Genomic DNA, 14,017 nt, shown 5'->3' on the forward strand with positions numbered 1-14,017 from the left:
GTGCTTTTTCAATAAATGACCAAAAAACACCTCCCGAAACCAAAAAGTTTGCGGGCTGCATTCCCCTTCCCTCCCCGTCATCCCGCGCCCTTGTTGTCCCGGTGGGCTGCCGGCGGGGTCCCGGCGGGCGAGGGAAGTTTCGGGGCGGCGGAGGTGGGGTGGGGGTGGGGCGGGCCGAAGTTCCCCGCGTGGGGCCGGAGTTGGGGCTGTGGAGGAATGTGGCGCCGGCTGTCACGTGAAGCCGCCCCTCGCCGCCGAGGGGGGGGGTGGTGGTGGTAGTGGTTTAAATAAATAAACACGCGTGTAAATACATAAATAAGGGGGAGCGAGGGCGTGGGGTGGTGGTACCGGGGGGAGCGCGCCCCGAGTCGCTCGGACCCCCGGAGGAGGCGGGGGTGGGGTGGGGGGGAAGCCCGAGGACCCGGAGGAGGAGGAGGAGGAGGAGGAGGAGGACAAAGGGCGGCTTGTGCGGCTTGTGGCGGGGCCGGCAGCGTCCCGGCCCGGCCGCCCCCTCCTCCTTCCCCCGGCCTGGCGCGGCCGCCCCCCGCCGGCCCGGCGGGCCCCTCGCCGCCGCCGCCCCTCAGCCCGCCGCGGCGTGGGGTGTCGCCCGCCCGCGCCCCCTGAGGAGCGGGCAGCCGTTGGCCGCCCCCCCCGCTTCCCCCCCTTCCCCTCAGGAGCCGGGAGCCGTTGGCCGCCCCCCGAGGAGCCGTTGGCCTGGGCGGCCGGGCGGGCAGGGGCTTCCCGCCGCCTGGCAGCGGGGAAGGAGGCTGAGGGTGGCTGTCACCTCACATAAACATCTCTCTCTGGATGGGCGCGTTCCTCCCGGGTCGCTCTGTACATTGCAGTGAAGTTGAATAAAGCCTGGGTTGCGTCAGGTCAGAACATCTTTTAAGTTGTCTACTTTTTTTTTTAGGGGGGGTGGGAAGTGGGTGGGTGTGTGTGTGAGGGAGAAAGGCCTGGGGAAGCCGAGAGCAACTTGTGGGGCCCGGGGAGAAGGGGGGGGCCGGCAGCGCCGAGGCCGGCGAGCCCCCGGCCGGGGATGCGGTGCGGGGCCGCTCGGTGGCTGGGCGGCAGGCCTTGTTTTCTTCTCGGCGAGGCTGGCGTGCAGCAGGAGTTAAGTGCCTGGAAACCAGCGCAATTTCAGAGTTAGAAAGCCAGGAGCGGGGTCTGCTTTTATGGACTTGTGCAGGAGGACCTGGCAAAAAAAAAAACAAAACCAAACCAAAAAAACCAACACCAACCTCACGCTCCCTTCGCTTGAAACAACTCTTTCCAGGAGTTCCCTTTTCAAAGTCTTCCTGTTGACTTCAGTGAGCTTTAGAGCGGGCTTTAAATCTTTTTTCTTTGTTATTATTATTATTTTCTTTCTTTCTTTTTTTTTAACTCTCCAGATATTTTAAAAGGGAATAAAGGGTGCCTTGAATTTACTCCTTTACCTGCTGCTGCTGCCATCTGTATCTAGTTTACTGAAGTTTGTGCGGTTCAGTAGTGCTTTTGTTTGTCATCTTGTGAAGAACAAACGAGCCGCTCTTCCCTTACCTTTTAAAAATGATAGCACAATGAAAGTTCTGTTGCTTGGGCGCGCACTTATATTCCGAGCTTCCCAGGGAGGATTTATTTACGTGCGCATTAAGAGTTTTAGAGCCAGTAGGACAGCGACCAATTAGCCATATTTGCAAAAAGATGCTGGGAAACTTTAACTGAAGGATAGTCTGAGACCTCCAAGTATTTAAGTGCAAAGGAAGAAACATTCAGAATTGGTTGGCAAATAGAGGAAATTGTTTTCCTGTTAGGGATTGGACGTGTTTTACTTGTGCTTATTTGTGAGATGCATTACAGAGAGGAGGTTTGTTTCAAATATCTTCCTGTAAGCATCACATTTAATTTAAAACAAAAGATACAGCTTCCATTTTATGTGGAGGTATGGGCTTTGCCTTCCTTATGTACCGGTAGCCTGTGAGTCCCTAAAATGAGAAAACAGCAACATTGTACGATTCAGATAGAGTAGCTTGGATTTGCTGACAATAAACTACTGACTTAAGAAAACTGCTTAATGTTCAGGGTAGAGATGATAGAGATTTCTTTACAGTGTCTTATTTACTATTTTTCAACAAAAAACAGGCAGTAAATCAATCATCATCTGTAATTATTGCTGCAGTAATTACCTTTGGGGAGTAGGTTATCATTCTTGGTGGCCTTTGTTCAAATATCTTTTTCATTTTCCCTATTTTTCTTGAATCATGTCAATTTTTGAGTGGATTAATAGTATTCTAAAAGCAGTCCGATTGTAAGATTTTGGAAAGGGCTAATAATGCCATTTGTCTGAGAAGTTGAAAGATGCTTGCACAAACCTAGCATTTAAATTCATTGATAAGAGTCTGCCCATCAATTATTATATCTTCATTTTTAGTGAACAAACAAAAGCTGTAAGTAATGTTGCAAGGAGAATTTCAACTGTACCTCCAATGCAGCGTTTATTTAAATTCCTTATTTCTTAAGTATTATCGATTTAGTCGGTACAAAATACAGTTCTACAGTTTAAAAATAAACAGTATTTTAAATAGCTTCTCTGAAAAACTATTCTTTGAATGTATGTAAATGAGTTATTTAAAGTCATGAGTGCTGTTTTACATCTAAATAAAATATGGAGTTACACGTTACATTTCCAATTTGTCATGTACTTAGCAATCCTTTCTGGGGGGAAGATATAAGAGATATTTTTGATATGTCTGTCACTTTTGATAACTTAATTTGAAACTTATATCTTAGGGGAATACTGATACAAGGCAGGTAAATACATTAAAACAAAATGACAATTGAGTTTTTTATATTGAATGCTTGAAACTAACATTCATCTGAAATGGTGGGTGTTAAGAACTTGCTAATGACTAAATTTCTTCTATTTCTTGAAAATACACTTTTTTTTTGAATTATCCTGGTTTCTGTTTACATTCCTTTTCTATTTCTTTTTCTCTGTCTTTTTTTTTCCCTTTCCTGTTTTGGTTTCTTGCCAACTTTGGTCTGACTGTCCCCCAGCTCTTGGCGAGGATTGCATCTTAGGTTTGGACCTAGATGGAAAGCAAAAAGGCATGGCTAACATTAGATAAGCCCCTTACAATTTAAGAATAATAAAAGCATCTTTCCAAGGAAAAGTAAGATTGTAATTATTTTCTGTGAAAAGCACTGTCTCTTACAAATATACTACAGGGTTGTGGCAAAAAAAAAAAGTCTCAAAAGGAGAGTAAATTAACTTTCTGAAAACATGTAATTTGAATATCTTATTTTACTTCAGGAAGGAGGAATTGAAGTTCAACTGCCCGATTCTTTTGGGCAGAATAAGGATCAGTTGCATCAAACTCATCAGTCCTGACCTATATTTCATTCTACTGATTAATTTATCCCATTTCCTTGGCTAGTTTCTGGGAAAAAAAAAAAAAAAAAAAAAACCACAAAGAAATCTATTAGGTATCATTGACCTGATCAAAATCACCTAATGCATTTGGGGATGGGGGGGGAGACAGGCTCACTGCAGAAAAGCAGGTGAGGAAAGACAAGTCAGAGATACGATACCCGTGGATAAGCCCCAAAAGAGCCACTGTGCAAGTGAAGGGTATTGAGGAAGAGCAATTGGTAGGACTCCTTAAACTCCTCACACCTAAGGGCAATGCCATTCCCTAAGTAAAACCCTGCTGGAGATCCCCTGAGAGGAGAAAGTAAGGGAGGGGGCTAGAGCAGAGAGCAGCTCGCTAGTATCTTGTTTAACTTGGCCATTTGAATGGTAAACCTTTTTTTGTGACTTGGCATGCTTTGTAGATATCACACTTAGGTTACTGACCGCCTCCCACCTCCCTCCGCTTTCTAGTTTATGGGGTTTTAGTTTTGGGAGGGCTTGAGGTTTTTCTTTTGCCCTTACTACTGGCTTTTGATGAGAAACTTTGTTTAGAAGCAAAGTTACAAAAATATAGTCAATTGCAAAGAAAAGCAGGTATTCTTTATACAAATCTGAATTAAATTGTTGTCCTACGAAATGTTAAACCCAGGTTTCTCTGAGCTGCAGTCAGGTAGTGTTCATTGTGCTAAAGTCACCCGTGAAAAATCACTGAAATTGTAGGTGTCAGATAAGCCATCACAAGGAAACCAGAACTGAAGAAGGGCTGATCTCTGAAAGAGGTTTCTTTTTGAAAAATATATAAAAATATTTTGTTATTAGTTGAAAGTAAATTTTTGTTCATTGTAATTTTGTATCCCGCATTAGACTGCAGAAATAGAATTACTGAGTGCTAGTTCCTAGAAAGACGAGGAGAAATTTATCGGCTGTATTTTACATACCTGTGTTCTGCTTAAAGAAAGCTTGTATCTTGAAATATTTTGACAAGCCCAGAGCATCTCTTAAAGTTGTTCCCTCTTTCTGAGGAAACCTAGGAGGTCTTTCCATCCTGATAGAATTTACAACTGCAATGCAATTCATGCAGAGTGTTGGTGGAGTGAGTAAATGTCCCTGTGTTTTAACGTGACTTGTTTTCTCATCATAAATTTGAAGCTAAAGGATGCTTCTCATACAGAGGTGCAGGTGGTGTAGTGCCAAGGAAGGCAGAACAGTAGTGGATTAAAACAAAAATCTTACTTAATAGCGGCAATAGTTCAGAGAGAATTTGACATTCAGGTCCCCTTCAAACAGTAGCCTTTCCATTTTTGTGTATCCGTCAACTATTGGAATGTTTATTCTCAGCCCCAACCCTGCCCGGCTTCTAAATTGCATGGACTAGACTTGAAAGTCATTAGATTGTCTGCTGATTAGACTATAATCAATCCAGCATAAACAAAACCAGCAATTAGTATTGGCATGATTTCTGTGAACTTGACTTAAAGTTTCAGTATCACCAGTCCAAAGAATTTTTTCTGAACGGGCCGTTTACAGGAACTGTGTTATTTTGCCATCATCATTTTATAGGGAGGGAACAAAAAATTCGTAAGATTCCATTTGGCCTGAAAAGCAAAAACATCTGTTTGATGCATGAGTGGATTCCTGGCTTGTATTTGGCCATCCAAAAATGGGCAAAAATTAAGATATTGAACGTAAAAGAGTACATGAAAAAACAAATTACAAAGAGGATTTAAGATTAGCATCTTTTTATAATGCAGGCTATTTATAGTGTTCTCTTTTTGGCTTGCCAAAGCATGCCCCAGCTCTTTTATATATTAAAAAAATCCCTAACAACAAAAACATCCCCAACCTTTCGTAATATTCATTGACTTTGGCAATGCATAGTGGTATTGATGGGCCTGATTAGCTGTAGGGTTACAGCAATGTTACCTAGTCATTTTGGGATCCAGCATGAGTTGTGAGTTATATTGACTGTTGCCATCTACTTCTGAGGAGCAGGTACTATTGGGAGTGAACATCTAAACAGCTGCATATGAGCAGCTGCTGGTTGTACTGCTGCCTTCCATAAAGGTGAAATCCTGTGACAAAGACAATATTAAGAGGCTTAGAAATGCTGCGTGTTTGGTTTGGTTTGATTTTGTTTTGCCGAGTTGCTGCTAACTTGTGTAACAAGGGAAGCTGTCAGAATGGAGGCACTTATCCAACGTGTAGGATAACGTTATCCGCCATGATCTAAGATGTCTTGAAAGGCTTTACGTTGCTCTGTAATTCATTCAGTCTAATTTACAACTCATTTAATAGCTCTCTTTGCTTTGTTCTGAAACACGATTCAGTATTTTGAAACTCGTGCAAAATTTTGAAATCTTCTTTTTGAATGATTGTACACGAGGAAGGGATGTAGAAGAACTGTTAATGTTTTACGTAGACCATAGACATTCAGTATATTTTTCTGTGTAAAACACTGAAAATAAGATGCTTGGAGTTATTTTTTTAGATTGATTAAAATACGGTATAGATGCTGATACCTTAAGACAGACATCTTAGCATCTTTTCCCAGCTGTATTTTATGGTTTCCATTGGTTCTTGTAGGGCTACCTGAGCTCAAAATCAGTCTCGGCTGGGGGTGGGGAAAATATGCTATTTCACTTAAATCAGAACCATGGTATATATATGTATGTATATATATTTTTCTCCAAAGGGACAACATACAAATCTATGAAGAGTTGAGCCTGTTTTATTTGTTGCTGTGAAAATGTACATGTCTGTTTTGAAATATATTTTGCAGTCTGTTACTACAAAGCATTAAAGTTTTTCAGTTGCTCTCTTTACAAAAGTCAGATAGCACAAGAGAAGCCTTTAAACACTTCAAAATCATAATGCAATGTGGCATAAGATTCTGACAAAAGATGAATGTGCAAAAACCAAAGAAGTGGTGAGGTTTGTTTTTGTTTTAACTTTAATTTTAGACAACTTGGGTTCTATTTCACCTCAAGTATGAGTAATTATGCTAGTTTAGCAATTATTAGAGATGAAAGAAATTCTGTTAGATATGAGTCTCCTAAACTTCAGTAGCTTTAGTTTTAGCCGGGATAATGATCAAGGAGTAGTTAGCCATATGCCTAGGGACTATGCCGTAGCAGAAAAGATAGGCCTGATCTTGGGGGTATCCTTATTACAACATGTTATAATTAACATTTTCATTCATCCCTCCTACTTTCCAAAAAAATCTGCTTTATGTTCTTCTTTATGCGCACAGTAAGACTGCACAAAATTGCCCTCTTCCAAGGGATTTTTGAACCAGGACCGTTGTCATCTATTTACAATATTAGTTAACACTGGTCACGCTTTTTTTCCTCACTTCACATTCCTTTAGTTTCAAACACCTCTTTTTTTTTTTTTTTTTCCCCTTTATAAAGCATAAATATTGAGAAAAATATGAAGGGGATTTTCTTCCCCTCCTTTTTTAGAGTTTAGTCTGGGTTATCCTTGTTCTTCTGGTGTGTGCACATTTGAGCCTTTTAGATTTTCCTTTAGCTAGAGCGATGCTGTGCATGCTGTACCGCAACTTTTCTTTGTACAGTGGAATCCGTGTAATGTATAGTCAGAAGGGTTGTTACTTACCAATCCTGCACAGTTAATGTGCAATGAAATTTTAGATTTTGGGGGGATGTGTTTTCATTGTGGTATTTTTTTTTCTTCTTTTTTATCATGGGAGCAAGACAGAGGGGTGTTTTTTGAGTGAGTGATTCATCTGATACTTTCACTTTTAAATATAGGTGCAATTAGGTGCAATTTTTCTTTTTAAGGTTAGGATTTTTAGTCCTTCAAGATTTCTTAAAGTCATTTATATATCTGTTGGAATAGTGACTTCCCATCCCTTCTTCTTTTTTGATGTGATAGGGGCTTACTATGGTTCTTTAAAAATAAAGTACCAGTAACTAGTTAGCCTTCTTACAAATTTGGAACAGTACTAGTCATTAGTTAGCCTCTTGGCTGAAACAGAACACCTTTTAGCCCTGAGGACAAATGAACAGGATGTTTGTAGTGGGGGTATCGGTGTTTTCCCTACTTCCCAAATCCCATTTTTGGAGAGCTTATCCTCTCATGTAAGGCAATAGCCTGGAACGGGAACTTTGTCTTTACTAGACAGGACGTGCAAAATCTCTCTCCTAATTTCTTATACAGACACTCAGTGTTATGTACGAGTGTGGAAAAGCTAGAGCACTTTTAAGACTAAATGTCCTGGTTAACTGCACAATAGGTGGCTTTCGTATACAGTCCCTGAAACTTGTTATGCCTTACTATTATTAGGTTGTGTTTTGCCGGGAAAATACATTTCAAACAATGAATTGTATGATAATTGATTTTTAAGTTTTATTTTTTTTTATTGTTCATTTCTTTTGGTAACCTATCAAGTTCAAATTCCATTATTGACCGATTAACTTCTTGAAAGGAACTTTAAAAACAAACAAAAAAAAAATACCTGGTGTGTTGCTGGACTGGATGATGTGATGTAGTGAGGCAGTGTCCTTGGGAAGACTAGGCAATGCTCTGATCAACAAAACTTTCTCTAGTGCTGAATTATGATGGCTGGGATTTTTTTTTCGAGACAGAGTCAAGTGAATTTCTAACTTTGATAGTGGCAGTAGGAAGGAGAAGGGGGTGGGGAAGTTAATTATTTTCCACCTCCAAAGAATACAATTGCGAGGAAGGAACTTTCTGATTCACTGGTTCCAGGACAACAGGATGTCAAGATCCATGCCTGATGTAACATTTTCACTCTGAAGATGGGAGGAGGAAATGGGTTGCTATTGGTCTGGGTGTGCAATCCCTGGGAAGGGATTGCATTACATGATTTTTATAAAGAGCTAGAGCATAAGAAAAGATTCGGCTTGCGATTTCTGGTGAATCTGGTGAGCAAAGGACTCACTAGCCAGATACAAATGTAAATCAGTGAAGAAAGGTCAGAAAGCTCTAAGGCTAGGTCCAAAAAAAGAAAGGACTCGCGTGCTGCAGTGCTCCGTTTACAGGTGCCTGGTTGCCTAGTGGAATAGTCATCTTGCACCAGGCGTTCGGATTCTTTATATAGTTCATAAGTAGGTTAGGGGTTTATGAATGTTGTTGAGTAAGAACTACCTTAAGGAGATAGTATGAAAAACTTGGAAAGAATAGTGTGTCTTGGCTCCTCCCCTGTTCTAGATGTGGGTGGTTCAGTGCAATACAGTATTTCATAGCAGTCACTGATCTGATCCGGCTTTTTTGGAGATAGGGGACAGGTCATTCCTTTCCTGCCAAATTAAGAGGAATTGGGTTGTGCTGCTGCTCTTCCTCTCTGCTACTGAAGAGGGAAAGTTATTTGCTCTGCTAGGACGTGAGAGGCAGGGGCTCTGTGTTCTGTGCTTTGTCTAAGGGTGAATCTATATCTCACAGGGAATACATCGGTCATTACACAGCAGCATATTGTGCTGTGAGTGTGAGTTGCCGTTTTATTTTTGTCAATGATGTTTCCCTTTTCAAAGGTGTAAGTAAGTATTTGTTGGACAAGAGGGTGAGAAAGAGCACTCATACACAAGACTCGGGGCTCTAATGGCTTGAGTGCCAATGGAGAAAGAAGAGACCTGGGTCCTGGTCACCAAGTACCTACTGCAATATTATTTCTGATGCATTGTTTCAGTGAAAACAGAACTGGAGTCAATGTGTTCCACTTCCCATACAGGTGCCCTAACCACAAAAGATAAGGTTAAGGTATCATGCTAATTCTCCTTCTTTGTAGTTCATTGAATATTGTAGATGAGGTATGGCAGCTTCAACAGCAATGATGAGTGCACCTCAAGTCTGAGGGTAAGTGCTCTTTCTTAGGAAGCTCATGACATGAGTACAAATCCTTCTGACAGAGAAGAAAGTGGAGCTGGTGCCACCCACATCCTGGGTGAGTGATCTAACCAGTGGGTGTGGGTAAGAGGGGGAAAGGAAGAGATAATTCAGCCCACATGTTTTCTGCCAGTATCTTGTAGCAACCAGGGAAAGGTATGTAAACTCTGAAGAACCAGCCCATAAAACTGCGTCCGTAGTCAGGGCAGGCAGGAGAATATTTAATCTTAATACTTAATCTTATTTAATCTTTAATCTTAATCACTAGCCAGCTGTGGTGGGGCTTTGGCTTGATTACAGCACTGAGCTGCACAGCACTGAGAAAGCCTGGGTGATAAAACCATAGGTATTGCCTGACCTGAGTGGCTTCTGGCAATTTAGATATAGCACCTTCTCACTAATTTTTGGGCTTCTAAGATCCTTTCTGGATATAGACCAGAGTGCTGTTCTACATGATAGAAAGTCATCTAGAACAGAGCAGGGAGTTTGAGGGATCAGAAAGAAACATATAAGACCCTGATACATAATAGATGGAGATCTCTGGTAAATTAAGGATAATCTCAATTGAAAGGAGGTGGGTTTTCTTACTCGGACAAATATGTCTTTAGGTAATAGAGCCAAAGCATGCAGCTGTATTTTGTTTTGGTGTTGGAATGGTGTCAGACAACCCAAACTCCTCAATTTAAGTGCCTCATTTTAGGCGCATAAATAAATGACTTAACTTTCAAAGGTAATGATCACCTACGGTAACCTTTCCTGTAAGTCCTCATAGCCCTTCCTTGCATCACCTGTCTTTGGACTCGTGTAATGTTGGTTACTTTGAGGTTCTGTGATCCATGTGTCAGTTTGATTCAAATTGCTCTCTCTTGCTGAGTTCAGGCTTTTGTAGACAGTGTTTAATGAATTTCCTGTTTTCTAAGTGCAGTTGAAAATGCAGGTCTGTGGGAGTACCAGAAGTTCTTAGTTATATCCCTGTGAGAGAATAAGAAAGCTTAGGTGATACATGGCTTCGGTATACTGAGAGGAATCATTCTGAAAGCGTTCATGTTAAGTACTGGCTTTGGTAATTAGGCTTAAAATTTATCACAGCCTCCTAACTTCTGTAATTTCTCAAAATGGACTGGATGCCCACAGTCACATCAGGAATGGTGGTGGAGTACTTGGTGTGAGACAGGCAGGACAGCTGACCTTGGTACAAAGAATTGACTCCCAGAGAGATTTCCTCTTGCTTTGCTAAATCTCACCATGGTCCTCAATTTGACTCACGAGATCCATTATAATCTGTTATGTTGCATGCTACAGAGTCTTAGGGGTGTCTGGAATTTACTTGAGGATTATAAAAAGCTTTAAGATTCTTTGGAGAAAAGTACTTTTAAAAATATATCATACCATTATTAGTTTACTTTAAACAATGAAAAATATAAGTGTATGTAGATGTGCCTTAAGCTTGTTAGAAGGTGAATGATTAGGGAAGCAAAGTTAGCATTCTGGGCAGGATGAATTAATCTACTACCTCAGCTATCCAGAAAAAGATACCTTCCCACCCTCAGCTTTGGGGTTTCTGTAAAATTTCTGTAAAATTATCTCTGCTGCAGGAAAGAGCATCTTCTGCCTTTTCTGCACACAATGTTATGTAAAACTGGATGTCTTTAGGCTGTCACATTTGGATACTGTCATCCTTGAGATCAAGGATTGGAAGAATATCCAAAGCATTTCTTCAGCATAATTTCTTTCCACTTAAGTATATTTATTACTTTTATGTTTATGTGCTGCCTAGGAAAATACTTTATTTTAGCATAAGAATAATATTTTCCAACCTCTGCAGTCTAATTGGAAACTCCTAATTCAGTCTTTCAAGAAGAACATTCGGGGGGAAAAAAACCCAAGCTCAGTGTTGAGATAGGCTAAAGAGAGGAGTCAAAAATATGAATGCTATGAGGGGCTTTGTCTTCTGGAAAAAAGCAAATACGAGAAGAAAAATGCTTTATGGAATGTTCTAAGGAAAATATTCATATCCAAGTATCAAGAGAATACTATTACAATGGTGGGGAGGGTAGAAGTAGGAAAAGGGGTATGTCACAGCACAAAGGAAAACAAATCAGAAATACAAATGTTCATGCATATAATTAATTGGATTTTTGTACAGTTGCGGCTACACACACAGAACTAATTTTCAGTAGAATTCTGGAATGTAGATATTTGAAATGATAATATGCCAATGCCTTCCTTTTTCTGTCTCTTCTCACAATAAAGTCATTGGGTGCATCTACATTTGGGAGTCAAAACGGTAATCAAGTTTCTGGCTAGTAGCTGATAGATGTGCATTGATACAAGAAGAAGCTGTTCAGAAAACAATACTTTCTTAGCAGTTCTGAACTTTTATGAATGCCAGTTGTCTTAAAGAACATTATGAAGCAGGCTGAAATGCTTGTTGACTTCCAGGAGTCACCACTGAATTGTTGCTCACGTGTGGCGTAGTCAACAAGCTACAGGCCAAATCCTGTGCTTGCATGTGTTGGCCAGAAGAGTTTAAAAGGTGAGTCTTAGCGCACCAGTGGTGCGCTAGGGAGAGGAGCGCACCTAGGGAGAGGAGAAAGCAAAGGAAGGTGTAGCCCTAGCAGGTGATGCATTGACATGTGATCCTGCATTACTACTCTGTAACTTCTTTAATTTAGGTTTTGTATCCTGACTGAACACTCATTGTGATGTATTTCCACAGCATATTGTTGCAAAGTGCAAAACATCTTCAGAATCCACTGACTTTTAGAGTTAGACAATACTCAGCACGTCCTGTAGCTGGCTCTTAAATTCGCCTTCTGCTACGTGATTAATCTATCTAATCATACTTAATATCTACCTGTAGATGGTGGCAGTATGAATGCCCTGTTTTTTCATGTGGCCATAAGGAGAAGGAGGGAAAAGAAAAGTAGAGACACTTCCAGAAATTACAGTCATTTGTAGCTACTGAAATAATGGCACACACGTTTTATTTCTGTTCTGTCTGGGTAACTCGGTAAATTGTGTATTGATTATGCTAATACAGCTAGTGTCTCTATTACTTGTCTGCAGAAATTATTCAAACATGTAGATTGAAGATGCACTTGGCAAAGTTACCATCCTAAAAAAAAAAAAAAGGCTTTTGTGCAAAGATGGCTTTAAATTGAATTACTAATCATATGCTAATGGAAACTTATAGATTAAGTATTGAGTTATAGGAAATGCAAAGTGCAAGTTAAGAATATATATTCTAAACTTCCTATTCTGACAGTCTTAGTTGCTATCTTAAGTTTATTTTCACATCTCTCAAGGAATGTGTTTTAGGAAGGGATAAATCAATAGCAATCTATTTTTATAGTTTATTTTGGGATATGTGGCTTCTCCTGCTTTGTTTAACAAGCTGAAAAGAGGCTCCTGCATTTGGGGCAGTTTATTTATTTATTTATTTATTTTAAATTTATTAACCCACCTAGACTAGAAGAAAATAGACTTTTTTTAATTATCTTTTGCTTTTATTTTATTATGGTTTGTAATAGCTCAGAAGCCATAAATCTTAGCCAGAGTTCTCCAAAAGGCTTCCCCTTCAGCGAAGATGTACTTTTTCACATTTCTAATTTTATCCATTTCTTTTCCATACAAGGTTTTTCCCAGGCATCAACCAGAAATGACTTGTGCTCTTCCTTAGGGTGCTAAATCTACAGATTAACTCTTCAGTGAAGGGGAATCCTGGTTAGTGAGTAGAATATGAATGAGATTTTTGAAGGTAGAAGATCTGTGTATATTTTGTACTAACTTTATAAAATAATCTCCCTCCTTTATAGGCTAACCATGTGTCCCATGAAGAGACTCTAAGCAAAAGGGGTGAAATCGTCATTCATCAGCAGGTGTTGCTGTAGAGCAGTCAGGAGATTAATTCTATTTTTAGGACCCCTATATCAAAATTCCCACGGGTTTTCCTCATTGGCTGGCTTTAATGGTACTACTTGATTTCTTGTTGTGTTTGGTTTTGATTTTTTTTTTTTTTTTTCTTAAAAAAAAGAATAGTTGGTCTTAAATGACATTCAGCAGCCTGAGCATGAGAGATGCCCTGAACTGAAACCAGGGTTTGCCTTGGACACTAGCTGTACCAAAGCTGAAATGTCCTAACCTTTCACATAGATACAGCTTCAGTTTAGAGGTATGTTTTTTTGCAGTAAAATTTTAAAAACTGGTATCTGTCCAAACCACAAGCTTTTATAATGGGCAGTAGGATTGACATGCTGGAATTCTGTTTTCCTTCACTGAGGTTTTATTTATTTTTTCTTTAAATTGCTCTCAAGAAGCGTGGTGCCACATTTGTTGTGGTGATCCGATCTTTTTTTGGTATTATTTGGCGTTCCTCTTTGTTTTGTTTTTCAAAAGTTGCACTGAGAAAATATGTAGTAGGGGCTTGATGGTTTGTTGTTTTAAAGAACAGATGAGTCAATTGAGAAATGTTTCTACAGCTAACAAAATAGGTGACCTGTGGTCATAAACACATGGTTGTAGGGACAAGGAATATTGTTACTTTCGTGACAACATTGTTTCAAATGTATCTAGAAGTGCTGTTCAGCAGTAACATCACTTATTCATAGTCTCATTCATAAGCTATTGTCCTGGTTTCCTGAGGCCCCTGCTTTTATAGTATTCTATGACTTTGTTACCTGGAATTTATCTTACCTTATGCTAGGATGTGGTATATGCTTTAATGAAGATGACATCCCTATGTGCAATTACAATCCTAGA

The 14,017-nt window shown here is 40.1% G+C and overlaps 1 protein-coding gene across 1 annotated transcript in view; it reads left to right on the forward strand.

Annotated features, from left to right (window-relative positions):
* ZNF521 (zinc finger protein 521) overlaps positions 1-14,017 on the forward strand; it is a 232,158-nt gene that overhangs the window by 1,759 nt on the left and 216,382 nt on the right. The window lies entirely within an intron of this gene.

This window comes from Numenius arquata, chromosome 4 (assembly GCF_964106895.1).
Source record: "Numenius arquata chromosome 4, bNumArq3.hap1.1, whole genome shotgun sequence".
In the NCBI taxonomy this organism is placed as follows: domain Eukaryota; kingdom Metazoa; phylum Chordata; class Aves; order Charadriiformes; family Scolopacidae; genus Numenius; species Numenius arquata.